Source organism: Anser cygnoides, chromosome 4, assembly GCF_040182565.1.
Source record: "Anser cygnoides isolate HZ-2024a breed goose chromosome 4, Taihu_goose_T2T_genome, whole genome shotgun sequence".
In the NCBI taxonomy this organism is placed as follows: domain Eukaryota; kingdom Metazoa; phylum Chordata; class Aves; order Anseriformes; family Anatidae; genus Anser; species Anser cygnoides.
In genome coordinates, this window is record NC_089876.1 from 39584301 (window position 1) to 39604723 (window position 20423).

A 20423-nucleotide genomic window follows, 5' to 3' on the forward strand; every position below is an offset into this window, starting at 1 on the left:
GGTCCCTTTCATCTTCACAGTTTTCTAGCCACTCTGCCCCAAGCCTATAGCGTTGCATTGGGTTATTGTGACCCAATTGAAGGACCCGACACTTGGCCTTGTTAAATCTCATCCCATTTGCCTCAGCCCAGCACTCCTGCCTATCCAGATCCCTCTGAAGGTCAGCCCTACCCTCAGGCAGAGCGACACTACCTCCCAACTTGGTGTCGTCTGCAAGCTTACTGAGGGTACACTCAATCCCCTCATCTAGGTCATCAATAAAGATATTCAACAAGATAGGCCCCAGTACCGACCCCTGGAGAACACTACTTGTAACGAGACGCCAGCTGGACTTAACTCCATTAACTACTACCCACTGGGCACGGCCCTCCAGCCAGTTCCTTACCCAGAGAACAGTATACCTGTCCAGGCCACAGGCAGCCAGTTTCAACAGGAGAATAGAGTGGGAGACTGTGTCAAAGGCTTTGCTGAAGTCTAAGTAGACTACATCAACAGCCTTTCCCTCATCTACCAGTCTGGTCACACGATTATAGAAGAAGATAAGGTTGGACAAGCACGACCTGCCTTTCATGAACCCATGCTGTCTCAGCCTGATCCCCTGGATGCCACACAAGTGCCGTGTGATCTCACCCAAGATGATTTGCTCCATAACTTTCCCTGGAACCAAGGTCAGGCTGACAGGCCTGTAGTTCCCCGGGTCCTCCTTCCAGCCCTTCTTGTAGGTGGGAGTCACATCGACAAGCCTCCAATCCTCTTGGACCTCTCCAGATAACCAGGAATGCTGACAGATGGTGGAAAGCGGCTTGGCAATCACGTCTGCCAGCTCCCTCAGCACCCTAGCGTAGAGCTTGTCTGGTCCCATGGACTTGTGACATTCCAGATGGAGGAGCAGGTCTTTAACTGTCTCTTCCTGGATCACAGGGGGTGATTCTCTACCTGAATCACAGAGGACGTCCAGTTCAGGGCGCAAAGTACCCTGAGGATAACCGATCTGACTATTAAAGACAGATGGAAAGAAGGTGTTGAGAACCTCAGCCTTATTCTTATCCTCAGTGATCACATTTCCTGCTGCATCAATTACAGGATGGAAATTTTCCTTGGTTCTTCTCTTGCTGTTAATATATTTATAAAAGGATTTCTTGTTCTCTTTAACTGCAGTGGCCAATCTGAGTTCAAGCTGGGCTTTTACCTTTCTAACTTCCTCTCCGCATATCTTAGCAACTTCTTTGCAGTTGCCCCAAGTAGCCTGTCCCTTCTTCCATCGGGTGTAGACTTTTTCTCCCAGAGTCTCAACGAAAGCTCACGGTTCATCCATGCCGGTCTTCTTCTCCTCCAGCTCGCCTTATGGGACTCAGGAACAGCCTACTCTTGTGCCGTTAAGATTTCCTTCTTGAGGAGCATCCAGGCTTCCTGGACGCCTTTACCCTCCAGGAGTGACTCCCAAGGGACCCCTGCAACAAGTGTCCTGAATAGGTCAAAGTCCACCCTCCAGAAGTTCAAGACAGCAGTTTTGCTAGTTACCCTTCTGACATCACCAAGGTTAGAAAACTCTACGATTTCATGGTCATTCTGCCCAAGAAAGTCCCCAGCTTTCACATCTCCCGCCAGTCCTCTTTGTTAGTGAAGAGCAGGTCTAGTGGGGCACCTCCCCTGGTAGGCTCTTGAACCAGCTGTGTCAGGAAGCTATCTTCCACACACTTTAGAAACCTCCTGGACTGGTTCATCTGTGCAGTATTACACTTCCAGCACGTACCAGGGAAGTTGAAGTCTCCCATGAGAACAAGTGCTGTCGATCATGTAACTTTTGCAAGCTTCTCATAGAATGCCTGATCCATCTCTTCATCCTGATTAGGCAGTCTATAACAGACCCCCACCAAGATGTCACCCCTACAGGCCTTCCCCATGATCCTTATCCATAGACACTCAACTTTATCATTCTCAACCACAAACTCTTCAACATCAAAACACTTTTTAATATAAAGAGCTACACCGTCACCCTTTCTTCCTTGTCTATCCTTTCTGAAGAGCTTGTGGCCATCCATTACAGTACTCCAGTCATGGCAGTGATCCCACCACGTTTCAGTTATTGCAACTAGGTCGTTGTTAGCCTGTCACACAATTGCTTCTAGCTCCTCCTGTTTGTTACCCATGCTGTGTACATTGGTGTAGATGCACTTCAGATGAGACATCTGCCTCACCCTCAGCCTCAGCATTGTTCCCCTAGGCACTTCTCTGGTGAGCCCCGTTTTACCCCCTTCCCCTGTCATAGCTAGTTTAAAGCTCTCTCAAAAAGTCCTGTTAGCTCCTGCACTAGGATTCATTTCCCCCCCTTTGAGACAGGCGGGTTCCATCCATCGACAACAGGCCAGGGGTCATGTAAACTGCCCCATGGTCAAAGAACCCAAAGTTTCTGTCTTGACACCAGCCTCTCAGCCAATTTTTCATTACTTGTGTTTTCCTAGCCTGCTCCGTGTCCTTCACCTCCCCAGAAGGAATAGAACAAAACACAACTTGCACTCCCGCTCCTTGAACTATTCGCCCTAAACCCCTGAAATCTCTCTTCATAGTTTGCAGGCTTCCCTGGGTGATTTCATCGCTGCCCACCTCAACTATGAGTAATGGGTCGTAATCAGTGGGGTGAACCATCTCTGGGAGTTTTCTAGTTATGTCCCTGACCCAGGCCCCAGATAGGCAGCACACTTCCCTATGACTCGGGTCTGATCTGCAAATGGGGCCCTCCATTTCTCTGAGAAAGGAGTCACCTACCACAACCACCCTTCTTTCTTTCCTGCCAGAGCCAGTCTGAATGCGTGGAGTCAACTGCCTCTTCCTTGGTAACGTCTTTGGGGAACCTTCTTGTGTCTCCCCACTGACCTCCCCTTCAATGTCCAATGCTACAAACCTACTGCTTAGGGGGACCTGAAGGCGTGAGGGAAGCAGAGGGGAGGTTCACCCATGATGCCGAGCATGGACCCTCTCCCATCCCTCAGGTCCCCCTCCTCTGCCCGACAGGGACAGGTCAAGGGGCCCACCACCAGTTGTGGGGTATCTCCCTGGCGCCTTTCCCTCTGTCACACCAGGGAGCTACTCTACCAGTCGATCTCCCGCTCACAGTCCCTGATGGCCCTCAGTCTCTCAACCTCCTCTTTCAGCTCTGCCACCATGCTGACCATCCACCTGCTCACATCTCACACAAGTGGAATTCCCGGACATATCCTGGAAACACAACACGGCACAGAGAAAGCAGTCTAGGAGGTTTCTGGAGAGCGTGGGAGATAGCTTCCTGACGCAGCTGGTCAGTGAACCTACCAGGGGTGGTGCCCCGCTAGACCTTCTCTTCACAAACAGAGAAGGACTGGTGGGAGATGTGGTGGTCGGAAGCTGTCTGGGGCAGAGTGACCACGAAATGGTAGAGTTCTCTATTCTTGGCGAGGCCAGGAAGGGGACCAGTAAAACTGCTGTCTTGGACTTCCGGAGGGCTGACTTTGAGCTGCTCAGGACGCTGGTTGGCCGAGTCCCTTGGGAGGCGGTTCTGAAGGGCAGAGGAGTCCAGGAAGGCTGGGCGCTCCTCAAGAAGGAAATCGTGATGGCACAGGAGCGGTCCGTCCCCACATGCCCAAAGATGAGCCGGCGTGGAAGAAGACCGGCCTGGCTCAACAGAGAGTTGCGGCTGGAGCTTAGCAGAAAAAAGAGGGTTTATAATCTTTGGAAAAAAGGGCGGGCCACTGAGGAGGACTACAAGGATGTAGCGAGGCTGTGCAGGGAGAAAATTAGAAAGGCCAAAGCTCATCTGGAGCTCAATCTGGCTACTGCCGTTAAAGACAACAAAAAATCCTTTTACAAATACATCAACGCGAAACGGAGGACTAGGGAGAATCTCCATCCTTTACTGGATGCGAGGGGAAACCTAGTTACTAAGGATGAGGAAAAGGCTGAGGTGCTTAATGCCGCCTTTGCCTCAGTCTTTAGCGGCAATACCGGTTGTTCTCCGGACACCCAGTGCCCTGAGCTGGTGGAAGGGGATGGGGAGCAGGATGTGGCCTTCGCTATCCATGAGGAAATGGTTGGCGACCTGCTACGGAGCTTGGATGTGCGCAAGTCGATGGGGCCGGATGGGATCCACCCGAGGGTACTGCGAGAACTGGCGGAGGAGCTGGCCGAGCCGCTTTCCATCATTTATCGGCAGTCCTGGCTATCGGGGGAGGTCCCGGTTGACTGGCGGCTAGCCAATGTGACGCCCATCTATAAGAAGGGCCGGAGGGCAGACCCGGGGAACTATAGGCCTGTCAGTTTGACCTCAGTGCCGGGGAAGCTCATGGAGCAGATTATCTTGAGGGTCATCACGCGGCACTTGCAGGGCAAGCAGGCGATCAGGCCCAGTCAGCATGGGTTTATGAAAGGCAGGTCCTGCTTGACGAACCTGATCTCCTTCTATGACCAAGTGACGCGCTTGGTGGATGAGGGAAAGGCTGTGGATGTGGTCTACCTTGACCTCAGTAAGGCTTTTGACACCGTTCCCCACAACATTCTCCTCAAGAAACTGGCTGCTCGGGGCTTGGACTGGCGTACGCTTCGCTGGGTTAGAAACTGGCTGGATGGCCGGGCCCAGAGAGTTGTGGTGAATGGAGTCAAATCTGGTTGGAGGCCGGTCACTAGTGGAGTCCCCCAGGGCTCGGTACTGGGGCCGGTCCTCTTTAATATCTTTATCGATGATCTGGATGAGGGCGTCCAGTGCACCCTCAGTAAGTTTGCAGATGACACCAAGCTAAGTGCGTGTGTCGATCTGCTCGAGGGCAGGAAGGCTCTGCAGGAAGATCTGGATAGGCTGGAGCGATGGGCTGAGGTCAACTGCATGAAGTTCAACAAGGCCAAGTGCCGGGTCCTGCACCTGGGCTGCAACAACCCCAAGCAGAGCTACAGGCTGGGAGATGAGTGGCTGGAAAGCTGCCTGGCCGAGAAGGACCTGGGAGTATTGGTGGATAGTCGGCTGAATATGAGCCAGCAGTGTGCTCAGGTGGCCAAGAAGGCCAACGGCATCCTGGCCTGTATAAGAAGCAGTGTGGCCAGCAGGTCGAGGGAAGTGATTGTGCCCCTGTACTCGGCTCTGGTGAGGCCGCACCTCGAGTACTGTGTTCAGTTTTGGGCCCCTCGCTACAGGAAGGACATGGACGTGCTCGAGCGAGTCCAGAGAAGGGCGACCAAGCTGGTGAGGGGTCTGGAGAACAAGTCTTACGAGGAGCGGCTGAGGGAGCTGGGCTTGTTCAGCCTGGAGAAGAGGAGGCTCAGGGGCGACCTCATCGCTCTCTACAGTTACCTGAAAGGAGGCTGTAGAGAGGTGGGGGTTGGTCTATTCTCCCACGTGCCTAGTGACAGGACGAGGGGGAATGGGCGAAAGTTGCGACAGGGGAGTTTTAGGTTGGATGTTAGGAAGTACTTCTTTACCGAAAGGGTTATTAAGCATTGGAACGGGCTGCCCAGGGAGGTGGTGGAGTCACCATCCCTGGAGGTCTTTAAAAGACGTTTAGATGTAGAGCTTAGGGATATGGTTTAGTGGAGTACTTAGTGTTAGGTCGGAGGTTGGACTCGATGATCTTGAGGTCTCTTCCAACCTAGAGAAATCTGTGTGAATCTGTGTGAATCTGTGTGTGAATGCCTGCCACCCTTCCACTGCAGCAGCAGGCTCTGGCACTCCCTGCAGCCAGAGACCTGTACAGCCACGGTTCTGGACAGACCCTCTGCTTGGGTTTCCACAGTCTGTTGGGGGAAAGCTCTCTGCCTGGTGGGGACCATGGCAAAAACTGCAGTCATAGAAACTGCCAGTGGATAGGGTGGACTCAAAACGGAGGACGGACAGAATTCCTCCCGCCTGCCGCACAAGCTCCCACACCCACCACCACAGCACGCTGAGGGCGGTTTTAACACGCTGGGCGCCCCTCCCCGTGCCTGGTAGGCAGCGACGAATTGCCACCCCCCGGAGGCTGTTTCTAGGCAAAGGGCGTTGGCGCAGCCGCCGTCGCCCTGGGACGCCCACTCCCTGTCAGCTTCTCTCCGAGAGCCGGCGTGTGCGGCCTGGTGGCGCTGCTGCCCCGGGCCGCCCCTGGCGAACCAAAGGCCCGAGATCCCTGCTTGTAACTCGTGGGCGGGTGCTGCGGCTGCGCCGGCTCTGAGGGGGCGGACCTCGACTACTTTTGCAGTAAAGATGTTGTTGGTGCTGTCAGAAGCAAGCATTAGCTTGTGGTTGACAGAATGTTAGATGCTTTCCTCTGGTCAAGTCAGATGCTTGACTAAGAGATGTTCCTCTGCTCTGTAAAGCACTCAGACAGAGCAGTGCACTTTAGACCACAAGAAGAGAAATAGTATTTCCAGTTACATGCAAGTGATTGGAGAAATAGTTCTATACCAAAACTTAGCAGCTTTTTGCCACCCTCCAGCTGTGTTCTAATCTAGACACAGTAAGAAAAAAAAAGTCAAAAATTAATCAGTGCACCTTCCAGTGCAATGTGCACACACTGCATACCACGATGCACACACAAAAAGCATAATGGTGCTATTCCAGTAGTAGTTACTCACTAGAAACTTCAAGATCTAGTCATATCAGATTTTACTAGGACAACACATTCATTATACTCATGCCATTTAAAGTAGTTTTTGTCTTATAGCATGCTAAATAGTCTCCATGACTTATGTTTTATTAGTTTTCCATGCTTTTCTTTCCTTGCATTTCTTTTTCTTTCCATGCATTATCTTTTAGGGTGCCAGTGAAAGAACAAAAATTAAAACAGACATATATCCTGGGATTTTTTTATAAAATAATCAAAGTACGTGTTCCACCACTCTCTCAGTAGATGGAAGTAAATATGAGTGAATAACTGAGAACCTAATATGCATGTAGTGAATTTTTTTCAGAGTCCCAAAATGTAGCTGTGTCACACATATATATACTGTCTCCTTATCATAAATTGTTAAAAAACATTTTAGGTAATGTTGTACACCCAATGTAACAATATATGCACACAATTCCAGTAAACACTCTGCAGCTTAGTCCTTTATCTTTCCATAAAATAAAAACTAGATACATCTAGTTTAATAAATTTCCCTACAGCTCAACATACTCCACGCATACAAAAAAATGCCTTGCAAATTCAAATACTTATTAGAAGCAATCCTGCCACGAGCCCGTTCAAAATCTCAAAAATCAGAATACGATCACCACATTTCGATCACTCAATGTTTAGAAATGCTTAATAACAAGGTTTAAGATGAACAACTCAAATGTAATAAAAATAATGAGAAATTACTAACAATCTCACTAATAACCTTTCTGAGGGTAACTTGAATACAAGATTAAAGAATAATTATTTTCAAATTAAGGGGTATATTTAAAAGACTATTGTCAATAATCAAAAATTGAGTATCAGTCCAATAGCACAGGTGATGGAATGCAACTTGACCCCTCTGTATAATGTGTAGTGCTAATTTGTATGTTTGTTTTTTTTTCCATTGTAACTTTAAACTTGTACATGATTACATATCTAAGTGCTTCATTTCTCAAAATTTGCTTAAATTAAAACAGGGAAAAAATAGATTTTGCCATAGCTGTAGTTGTGCCAGATAACGACCACTTAATTTACACTGATTACTCTATTTTCTTAGCTGTAAAGTTAATTGTGTTGATCCCTATATCTCATCTGCTGCTGCAGCTTGTGAGAAACCAGTGAGAGGAAAGGAATTACACACATATAATATTGATGGGAACAGAGGATCAAGTACAGGGCAAAGATGAGATATTGATCAATAGTCTATGTCCAGATACTCATCACAAAGTCAATTCCCTGCCCTCAGAATAAATGACCAGAAAGAAGTATGTTGTTCTAAATAATGAAAGACATTCTTCCCCAATCCACAAATGGTTTAGGTAGCACTTTATGTCACATAAGTTAGCTTAGTTTTCCCAGTGACAAAAACAATGTTCAGTAACAGGAAACTTAAACCTGGAAAAACAAACAAACAAACAAACAAAAAAGCTGCATTTCAAGATTAGGCTTTTATTTTTAAAAGTAACCACAACCCAAGTATACTACCACAATGTTCTCTTCTCCCCTTGCATCCAATTCTTCATTCTTTTCACATCTATTTCTCTTGCAAAAACATTTTAGTTGAAAAAGGTGTTAAGAGGACCGTATAGGTCAAAGGAAATGAAATTTTTGAAGCTGAATAAAACCTTGAAATTAAATAATTGTATAGCTAAATGAGAAGATAAAAAAAAGAGGTCCCTATATTTTGTATTGTCTATATTCCCTCCCCCAGCTAGGCATATCACTGATTGTATTAATTGTTACCAGTATAGTACCACCAAATTTGTCTACTACCAAGAACAAGTTAACACCTTTTTTTTTTCTTTTAAATAAATACTTTATCATCTTTTTCATTTCTTTCTGAAATGCTTGAATTTATTACTGGATAAATAATAACTTAGAAGTACAATCTTAAGTTATAGTTTAAGGAAGATACAATGAATTTAAAAGCTTACAATTAAAGAATCAACCTCACATTGCGTCAATATTAACATCCATGTGTAGTGTAAGTACAGTATAACCCCACAGAAATCAGAGATCTGTTCACTGGAGGCTAACATTTCCTTCTACAAATCTCTTCAACAACTAAATGCAAGCCAAACATTTTTATATTTCCATTATTCATTCCCTTCAGATATTCATGCAGATAACTTCTATCTTATGTAAGACTACCTCAAGTGAGGGGGGGAAAAAAACACAATCAGTTAATGTTCATATTATAATTTCTAAAGTAATTATTTTCAAGTATAATACATTATTATGTTAGATGTAACACAAATATAATGTTGTGATTCTTCTCTAGTTCTGCTGTTTGGAGTTTTGCCTATGACTACAGTATCACCTTGTTATATCACCTTGTGAAGAGATTAATCTCTAACAAACAAATGCCAAGACCCGTTCTGAAAAAAAAAAAAAGTAAATAAACAGTTAAGAAAAATCTATGCACATTTTAAATATGTAATAAAAGAAGTTTCTTAACTTATTTCAGAAATTTCTTCTTAAGAAATTACTTATTTGTTCATACAGAATTTTGGGGAATGGAGAACTAAAACAGTCATGTGAATAAAGAATAATTAATAAAAGACAATGTTCGTGAAAGGAAATCAACATAAGTGACTGATGTCATTGCTCAGAAATTAAAAAATAAAAATAAAAACGATGGAAGAAGGCACAAAACAGATTTCTGATAAGCAGCACAATCTATGAGCTACTAAAACTGACAAAAAAGAAAAAGAAAAGGGAAACCCCGGAGATAAACAATTCAAGTAGAAGCCTGAAGAAAATGAATAAAAAGCCCCAGTGGAAGGCTGAAGGGAATAAAATCATAGGACAGCCAAAAAGCAAGGACTGTATCCTGGGAGCAAAGCAGTGAAATGATGCATGCAAATAAAAACTAATTACTTGAAGACCTAGAAAGGACAATATGAACAAACATATAGACAAGAACATCTGAACATCTGAAAATCTGGCACAGGCCTAACATAAAAGGTTGGCCTTTTTAGCTAAATGAATGGCCTTGCATTCATTTAGAAGATGGTATGGCTCAAAAGTGGAAGACGACATTCTTTTCCTTTCAGAGACTGAAAGGATCTAGAAATTGTTGTAACCTGTAACCTCAGAAAAAAGCAAAGGAAACCAAAATAGAGATTTTCTAGTAGAAATACTCTGTCCTGGTGAAATCCAGCAAAAATAAAGCTTGTAAAATGTCTTCGGCAAAAAAATTAGATATTTTGCCTGGATTGTCAGACTACTGCTATTTCTTTGCCTGTCTGATGTTGCTAAATTGCAGGCACTGTAGGTAAAATGGGTTTACCTAAAGTGATGAATGAACAGAAAAAAAAAAAAAAGGAATAAATTTCCTGTAGGATGCAGAGAGGGAAAAGGAAATTCTAAGTTTCAGAAACCTTGGGTCATTTCTTAGTAACAACTTGGAAAGCATTGCTAGTACACAGTTTTCTTAATTCAATTATGGCAATTTAAAATGATCTAACCCACAAAGCATGAAATTTGGCTTTCTGTCAGAAGCTTTGCTTAGGAGTTGGAGACAATAATCAGTTTATAGTCTTATGCAAACCAATTGCCATAGAATATATACCTGCTTTCAATATTCAAATCAATATTGTCTCCAATGCAATCAAGATTGATATATGGTAAGTTTTCTCTGCTTCTTTTAATAGACTCTAGTTCTCTTAATAGACTAGCTATTCTCCCTGAATATTCTCCCGATATGTTTAATAGGCTAATGCAGCGTTTGTGTACCTGAAGAATGATTGATCAAAAAACAAATCCAGTGTGGAATTTGTAAATGTTCTATATGTAAACGTAAATATTTTTTATGTTTACTACCATGAAATGAAGCAAATCACAATAAATAAATAAATAAATAAATTAGTTAACCATCGTGCATATAAGCATTTCTCCAGGGATCAGATCTTAAACTGGGAATACTTTGTATCACAGTGCAGTGACATCTACAATAAGTAACCTTTAAACATTTGTAAGAAACAAGGATAGGTTGTATTGGTATAGGTTGTAGGTGTTGCAATTAATAAAATATCACCTTTATTCTGTAATAAGGTTTATGAATCATGCTTTATACCTTAAAAATTCTTCATACTGTGTTAAATTAAAACCTCCTTAAAAATATCAAAATGGGATGGTCAATCCCTCTTATTTACCCCTCTTTGTCACATGGAGAAAAAGCTAGTAGGATTTTTATTTAGTTAGTTAGTTAGTTATCACCATAATGTTTGTAGCTTCATACCAGCAATTCATCTTTTCCCATGCAGGCACAGGAAATTTGTTTGAACCACAATTAATTTAGTGCAGACATGTGGCTTATGAAAGTACTTGTAGTTTAGGAAAGTTTTTTGAACATTTTTGAAAAGTTAAGAACTTGCAACAGCATACAGAATTGAAACAAGAGAAAAACAAAACAAAAAAAATACTATGCCTGAACGTTGACTTACCTGAAATTATGGCAAGGAAAAAACGTCAGCTACAGAAGTAAAGAAAAATCAGCTTGGTAAAGGGTAATGTGCTTTGAAAATTATTATTATTTTTTCTATGTAGTAGAGGGAAGCACCCAAATATTTTAAAACTTTATGTTTGGCTCTGTGCTCATGGGTAGACATTTGATGTTTAATGTTTGAACTCTTCTGCATATAGACTTCAAATTTTTAAGCAGTATTTTTTCCCCCTTTTTTCCTCAGCCTACAACGAATGTGGAAGTAGGGAGAAACCAATAGTTTACAATTTTATACTTGGGAAAGCATGTTTAAGTTAGAAGAAAAGTTTCCTTGGGCTTTTGTAACCAATCTCGGGTATGTGAAAAGTTGGCAGTCAGAAAACATACATCATGCGGCTGCTTGAGTCTAGAGGTGATATCAAAAAAACAGAAAAATCCCCGAGTTGCCAAATATGTATTTTGGCTTTCTGATTTTATTTAGTTGTCAAGAAACTGCAAGAATCTGAGAGCAGCCCTCTTAAAGGATAACAACTCTTGACAGCAAATACTTGTCTGTCTTCAAATTGTTTTCCTCTTGCTGACAGCTTTCCAATCTCCTCCAGAATTAGCTTGAATTGGTTTTCTCTCCTTACAGTTCCAGTTTTCTTCAGGCTTGTGGTTAGCTGAAAGATAGCATTGTGTATGGTAAACTGAATTAATGACAACCACAGAAAATGCTGGCACTACAGCCCAATATAAGATCTCAGAGTCTAGCAGTATACAGCAATTAAGCAACCTGCCCCTACCGTACAGCACTCAGTGGAGCTGAAGGGCTGGAGGCATTATTACATGGCCTCAGGACCTTGGGCTAACTTTTTGAGGACACTACCACTCAAACTCATCAGCCCTATTGTTTGTTTATTGTATGTTGTGTGACTGGGCATTGTCTTGCAAAGCTTCATATTACAATGCATTAACCAAATAAAACCCTTAAATGAGAGGAATCGTCAGTCTCCAGGTTAGTCTCCATTCCCCTCCTCACTTTAGGCTTCCGTGACCTTAGAAAACAAGGAAGATATTTGACTCTGCCAGAACATTAGTATAAAAAAAAGGTCAGAATTCAGGGACAGAAGTGGCTGACATGTTAAGCAAAAAAAAAAAAAAAAAAAAAAATTTCAGAATTATGAGTTACACAGAAATCAGATTCTTATTAAAAATGAAATAAAAAACAGGCCAATATGTCTTTGAGGTAAAATAAAAGATCCAATATAGTGGATATATTTATTAAAATGTTTATTTCTAGAGCAATAGTCACTGTGCATAAAGGAAACTGCAAAAAATCAGATGGTGTAGTAGTGGTAGAATGGCAGTGTGAAAACACAAAAGAATAGAGCATGGAAGAAGCATCTGTATCAAATATTCAGTAATGAAAGAGTGAAACTAGAACCATATTATCAAGAAATCCTGAGAGAACCCTTGGTTTCAGTGGAAATGAAACACTTTATTGCAGCTGGAGACTAGTTACTAACATCTGCAGGGTATCTTACGTAAATTAAGACCACTGGAAGTAGCAATCAAGTTCATTAAACACCTTGATCTCAATCAGCCTTTAAAAATAACAGTAAAAGTCAAAAACACAAGAGAAGTGTCCACAAAAGGGCACTTACTCAAATTGTCAAATACTCTGTTGTAGCCTTAACAAGCATGAACTATGCCCCTTGAATTTTAGAAGAGATCATAAGAAAATATTCATTATTGTAGAAAAACACCTCTTTTACACATTTTCTAAAAAATAATAGGCTAAAACTATCAGCAATAGAACTGTTTCATTATCATAAAAAAATAAAATATCACAGATATCAACATTAATATGCCCTAAGTTAAAAGGACCTAATGTTGCTAGAAATGAAGTGTTTTTTTTTAATGTAGTAGATAAGGAGTAGCTCAGAAAAAAAAAATTGAAAAAGCTGTTATTTAAACCAGTATTATGCTTTCTAAAAAATAAAAAAAAAAGGACACAAAGGTGCGTTGATGATTCAGTCTCATTTTGTAAAGTAAATTTGTGATGCAGAATTTAAGCTATGAGTTTTGATACAGTTCTGCCTTTTATTTTGAAGCTTCTGGTTTATTATTAAAGAAAATGTAAATTGCTCTGAAAATATTCTCTGTGTACAGAAACAGGAAAACCTCCCAGGGAACAACCTACATCTCTCAGGCTGTGACCAATCATTTGGCTGTTGAAATTAAAGATGCTAAAAAGCCTCACCTTTTTAGGCAAGCTCACATAAATTTGCCAAATACTCTTAAAGAAAAACCACCACAAACAACAAAAACAACAACAAAAATATTTACCATGGAGGAAAACACTCTTTCCTACTTCTTATATACTTCATACCCCAGAGGATCTCTGGCTTTTCTTGATGTATTATATGCTGTGCCCTGAGGGTACTTCTATTTGTATTATTATAGGTGGCTTCAAGAGCACAAAGGGAAGCTGAGCAGTTCTACCCCGGGTGAACCCTGAGTGAAAAGCCCTGTAATACAGAGGCACCCCGAGGGCACCACTGAATTTGTGCGAGCGTATGTATCTCTCTATGTGTATGCTTTAAAACGTAACCAGGGCAGAACTCTTTCAGATTAACTGATCTCTAAAGGTTGAAGTTTTGAAAGGACTTTTTTTCTCTGTAATAACAAAACTACCTTTGTATTTTTTAATGTATTCAAGAACTTAAGGTTTGAAAAATCTTTCTCTACAATGACTGTCAAACTTGTCAGAAAATACAACCCTAAGAAAAATGATTACATTTAAATGAAATTAAAACAGATCTTCCATTAAAATTCAAAAGGGTCTCTAAACTTCTCATATTGCAAGTAAGCATCTATCTTTCATCTTAACTCTTTCCTTTCAAGAGTAAGAACCAACATTTACATTAAGACTGTTTGATATTATCAATGTAGATTTAACTTTCCAGTATTAAACCAGCTGAAGAATTTTCTGCCTTTGTTGTAGTCATTAAATAGCATTTGTTCTAGCCAAATAAATAGCAAAATGAAATAAAATAAATATCTCATGCAGGTATAAAAAGTTATTTTTGTTAAAGAAAAAAAACAAAACAAAACATACTGGGATAAAAAATAAAAATATTAAAAAAAAAAGTAGATCTGATCTTGTAAATGTCTGCACTTAAAAATGGCCTGATTCCTGTAATTAATTCCATATGAGTGGAAAGAATCATTCGTAGAATCATTTAGGTTGGAAAAGACCTCTAAAAACATCTACACCAACATTTAACCTAGCACTGCCAAGTCCACCAGTAAGCCATGTCACTAAGCTTTACATCTATGCATTTCTTGAAGACCTCCAGGGATGGTGACTCAACTACTTCCCTGGGCAGCCTGTTCCAATAGTCCACAACCCTTCCAGTGAAGATTTTTTTCCTAATATCCAACCTAAACCTTCCTTGGCACAACTTAAGGCTATTACCTCTTGTCTTATCATTTGGTGCTTAGGAGAAGAGACCGATCTCCACCTTGCTATAGCCTCCAGGTGATACTCTTCCCATATTCAATGTAGTTTATGAAAACAGACCCTAACTTTAATTTATTCCAACCTTAAGTGACTGCTTTTGTCTATTACTGAAGAAAAATAGTAAAGCTGAAAGAATCTGATGTTTTTCTTTGCTGTCATGACCTATGCTGCTTGATATACAATTCTGCACACCTGCTTGTTTTTCCACCAAAGAAAAATTTGCATGCTTTAGATAATGATGATCTCATTTTTCTTCATCAACAAAGGTGAGTATATTTCAAACTAGACTTTTACACATGCCTAGAACACCCAGTAACGCATCATCTAAAAAGCACTTCATGGCCTCAGGCAATGAAAGGCGATGGAGAGCACAGCTATTGTTCTTGATAGTGGCTAAGGGTGGCATGCTTTCTTTTATGGTTCTTTTTTAAAGAACTATGTGGTTCTGCTATAAAGTATCTTAAAATGTGTAAAAGTCATTTAAGAATTAAGCAGTTTTAGGACTATGCAAGTAACAACCTATTATCTTAATTTATTTATATCATACAGTAGAACTGCTCATAAAATACTCTTGATAAAAGCTCTGTACCAAAGTTACTATCTTATGGCATCAACCACCATTAATGTAACTCAATTAATTTTAGGTGAAGAGGTAAAATATAAATGAATTCTTACAAAATATCTGACTACTCCTGTAAGAATGATGTAGGGAAAACAGTTTCTATGACACCAGAAAAACGACAACAAAAGTAAGAGCTCATCCTTTGTTTTGTGGTTTTATACTAGCAAATTAGTAAAGTAGCATGAGAAGTTTGACCAATATGTCCAATTTTAACATTCATTCAAAATGGTGTCATTATAACATGCAGAGATTAGGAACAAGACAGGCATTAATGCTTCCTTTTTTTTTTTTTTTTTGATTCCTTGTTGAACTGTTGCATATATCAAATTTCAGAGAGATGTCCATACATATGGACATCAGTGGCATAGGACAATCAACATTCAGTATAGCTTACAGACAGCTTTGATGGACAGACAGACCTGTTGGTTAGTTTTTTTCATAAGAAAGCATTCATAAAAGATTACAGAAGTTTCCTTGCGAAGTTTGATTTTCCTCTCTCCATCAATAAACCAAACCTTTATTTAGCTACTGCATTTTTCTTTCAAAAAAAGGTATCAATTACCCTCAATTCCATAATATTGTCGCCACTTCATTTTATCTGATAGTAAACACACTCAAAAACAACATTCAGCATCTTTTCAAACCGTTTACATAAAACACTCTAGAACTTTCATTTCCAATATGTTTTTTTTTTTTTTTAATATAGACACCGGTTTTGCGTGTTCGTGTTGAAATTCATTCTGTGCAGAGTGCTCATTTATATGTCTCCTAAAATTTAAACTAAGCTTTTCCCTCTCCCCTTAAGGAATGTAATTACTATCCTTCATTTCTAGTAGTTCCCATGATGTGCCTGTCTCCCAAATAGAGAATAATACATTATCTTTGCCCCAAGGAATTTATATTAGAAGGTAAACCATATTATTGTCTGTAAAATGAATTATTTTAAATAAAAAAGTGAGGATACAATTACTATGTTCAAGAGAACACATTTAGTTCTGTTTAAACTGATGTTGAAAAATGCTGCATAGTTAATAGCACATTTCAGCTAATAATATGCTACAACAGAAACTATATTCATAAAGTCAAATGAAATTTGCATACAGATAAAATATCTATTTAATCTACTGTCCATATCCTAAAACAGAAGTTATAGACTGGCTTTCAGTGTGACAGAACTATGGATAAACACTTAAAACATTTCTTGATACTTACTAATCACATGCTAAAAATCTACGACCCATTTTTTTATGCTTCCTAAAACATGTATACACACTAGTGGTGTGGGTTTTTTTTGTTTGTTTGTTTTGTTTTGTTTTTTTCTTCAAAACACCGGTCCTATCACAAGTGACAGGAACTAACCAAACCAAACCATCCAAAACAAAACCACCCATGTACAGTTATTTTATACATATTTTTTGTTTAAATCTCAGCTATAAAAAATTAGGCACACAACTGCAATAGTAACATACCATTTCTGCATTGTAATAGAGTAGAAATAACAGAAAATGTGGTAGAATGGCATAGACATAGATCTGTGCAGTCTTTCTGAATAAGAATATAAAACCTAAGTATTTAAGCTTGCTGCTCTTTCACACCTCCAGGAGTGTATGTATATATATATATATCGGTTCTGAAGGGCAGAGGAGTCCAGGAAGGCTGGGCGCTCCTCAAGAAGGAAATCGTGATGGCACAGGAGCGGTCCGTCCCCACGTGCCCAAAGATGAGCCGGCGTGGAAGAAGACCGGCCTGGCTCAACAGAGAGTTGCGGCTGGAGCTTAGCAGAAAAAAGAGGGTTTATAATCTTTGGAAAAAAGGGCGGGCCACTGAGGAGGACTACAAGGATGTAGCGAGGCTGTGCAGGGAGAAAATTAGAAAGGCCAAAGCTCATCTGGAGCTCAATCTGGCTACTGCTGTTAAAGACAACAAAAAATCCTTTTACAAATACATCAACGCGAAACGGAGGACTAGGGAGAATCTCCATCCTTTACTGGATGCGAGGGGAAACCTAGTTACTAAGGATGAGGAAAAGGCTGAGGTGCTTAATGCCGCCTTTGCCTCAGTCTTTAGCGGCAATACCGGTTGTTCTCTGGATACCCAGTGCCCTGAGCTGGTGGAAGGGGATGGGGAGCAGGATGTGGCCTTCGCTATCCATGAGGAAATGGTTGGCGACCTGCTACGGAGCTTGGATGTGCGCAAGTCGATGGGGCCGGATGGGATCCACCCAAGGGTACTGAGAGAACTGGCGGAGGAGCTGGCCGAGCCGCTTTCCATCATTTATCGGCAGTCCTGGCTATCAGGGGAGGTCCCAGTCGACTGGCGGCTAGCCAATGTGACGCCCATCTATAAGAAGGGCCGGAGGGCAGACCCGGGGAACTATAGGCCTGTCAGTTTGACCTCAGTGCCGGGGAAGCTCATGGAGCAGATTATCTTGAGGGTCATCACGCGGCACTTGCAGGGCAAGCAGGCGATCAGGCCCAGTCAGCATGGGTTTATGAAAGGCAGGTCCTGCTTGACGAACCTGATCTCCTTCTATGACCAAGTGACGCGCTTGGTGGATGAGGGAAAGGCTGTGGACGTGGTCTACCTTGACCTCAGTAAGGCTTTTGACACCGTTCCCCACAACATTCTCCTCAAGAAACTGGCTGCTCGGGGCTTGGACTGGCGTACGCTTCGCTGGGTTAGAAACTGGCTGGATGGCCGGGCCCAGAGAGTTGTGGTGAATGGAGTCAAATCTGGTTGGAGGCCGGTCACTAGTGGAGTCCCCCAGGGCTCGGTACTGGGGCCGGTCCTCTTTAATATCTTTATTGATGATCTGGATGAGGGCGTCCAGTGCACCCTCAGTAAGTTTGCAGATGACACCAAGCTAAGTGCGTGTGTCGATCTGCTCGAGGGCAGGAAGACTCTGCAGGAGGATCTGGATAGGCTGGAGCGATGGGCTGAGGTCAACTGCATGAAGTTCAACAAGGCCAAGTGCCGGGTCCTGCACCTGGGCTGCAACAACCCCAAGCAGAGCTACAGGCTGGGAGATGAGTGGCTGGAAAGCTGCCTGGCCGAGAAGGACCTGGGAGTATTGGTGGATAGTCGGCTGAATATGAGCCAGCAGTGTGCTCAGGTGGCCAAGAAGGCCAACAGCATCCTGGCCTGTATAAGAAGCAGTGTGGCCAGCAGGTCGAGGGAAGTGATTGTGCCCCTGTACTCGGCTCTGGTGAGGCCGCACCTCGAGTACTGTGTTCAGTTTTGGGCCCCTCGCTACAGGAAGGACATGGACGTGCTCGAGCGAGTCCAGAGAAGGGCGACCAAGCTTGTGAGGGGTCTGGAGAACAAGTCTTACGAGGAGCGGCTGGGGGAGCTGGGCTTGTTCAGCCTGGAGAAGAGGAGGCTCAGGGGCGACCTCATCGCTCTCTACAGTTACCTGAAAGGAGGCTGTAGAGAGGTGGGGGTTGGTCTATTCTCCCACGTGCCTAGTGACAGGACGAGGGGGAATGGGCTAAAGTTGCGACAGGGGAGTTTTAGGTTGGATGTTAGGAAGTACTTCTTTACCGAAAGGGTTATTAAGCATTGGAACGGGCTGCCCAGGGAGGTGGTGGAGTCACCATCCCTGGAGGTCTTTAAAAGACGTTTAGATGTAGAGCTTAGGGATATGGTTTAGTGGAGTACTTAGTGTTAGGTCGGAGGTTGGACTCGATGATCTTGAGGTCTCTTCCAACCTAGAGAAATCTGTGAATCTGTGAATATATTCATTTTACGCATCTATTAAATGCTCATGGCTGTGTATTTAATAAAGCATTATTTTCAATTCTCCTAACCTTCTTCCTCTCTTTTTCCAAAATGAATAGGAAGAAGGGAATAGGCAGATCTCCATTTTCACTGACCAAAGGTGAAGAAAGTGTGCGTTTTAATAGCAGGATGGAAAACAGGAATAAGACAGGAGAAAAGAACATGAGATGTGAAAAAGCTGTCTAGAAAGTGTTTGAAATGTCCATTGCTGGCAGGTGCTATGAACAACTTAATGAGATCAAGAAGGTATTAGTTGTTAGATTCTGTTCCAAGGCAGATGGTCTGTATGATTTCTGGAGACTGTTCCCAGACCTTTTCCCTGCCATTTCTCATGAATATAATTTTTAGGATACCTTCTACCTTCTTAATTACAGCAAGATATGATTTCAAATTAATATGGCAAAATGGCATAATATATTGGATAAGGAAGATAGTAAACTTATCAGACTAAATCCTATTAAAAATAGTCTCTAATATGTGCAGAATGCATACAATTGTCAGCAGTATGAAACCTCAGAGATCTTACTTGCAATTTTTCTTTTGTTTTGTTTAGACTGCCTTACATGTCATAGCTAGAAATACTTGATCACTCATGCAAATACTAGACTTTAAATTCTCCATTTTTAGAAAGCATTGATATGTTGTTTTTCTCATGCGCTAGAAAAAAAAATAAATAAAAGCATTAAATGAATTGACCTGTACAGGTTTCATTTGAGTAGTGGAACTATGATAGCTACCATTGCAATAGAGTTTCAAGCCTGACTACACATCTGTATATTTTCAAATGTTGTAGTCTCAGGAGGATCAGCATACTTTTTTGTTTGTTTGTTTGCTTTCTTTCACATTCTGATTATCTGATTAAGCATTTACCTCTTTCTTCAAGTTACTGTAACATATTTCAACCAGAATTAGCAAAGCCATCTTCACAATACAGTGTCCATCTTTATTTTGCCACAGTAGGTATTGAATGCTTTGGTTAATTAGAATGAACAATGCTTTAAAATTGAACTGTATGTCTTTCCTTTTATACAGAGAATATTATCACATTTCAGGATAATCTTTGTACATCATATATTGCTTTCATATTCCATAATTATTGTAGAGGCAACTCCTTCTAGAAACAGCTGCTGATGATGGACTGGTATGAAGTGGAAGACAGTATCAAGAGTAGCATGTTTAAACATTCAGGTCTCCCTCTGCTTCCTTTATGGGAAGGAAAGACAAGTTTTGGCCCTGTGTTCTTTGAGTGGCAAAAATTCAGTTTACCTATACTATTGTAAAGCCTTTAGTTGTCTCTGAGACAGGATAAAATATTTTTCAAGAATGAAAAATATAACTAGAAAACAGCAAACGTGCTCTCTAGACAGGAAACTGGAGCAGAATGCCAAATGTTTACTTGGACTAGATGAAATAAGACAATTGCCAAGCTCCAAGGCGTATGTTATGTGACACCCAACTCTTTAGATTGCAGCA

General features: G+C 41.7%; 1 long non-coding RNA gene across 1 annotated transcript in view; it reads right to left on the bottom strand.

Moving 5' to 3' along the window:
- Window positions 1-11491: 11491 nt before the first annotated feature.
- Window positions 11492-20423, bottom strand: part of LOC106040955 (uncharacterized) — a 44414-nt gene continuing 35482 nt past the window's right edge. The window contains exon 3 of the long non-coding RNA XR_001210159.3: window positions 11492-11705. This is a non-coding gene — a long non-coding RNA (uncharacterized lncRNA). The remainder of the gene's footprint in view (window positions 11706-20423) is intronic.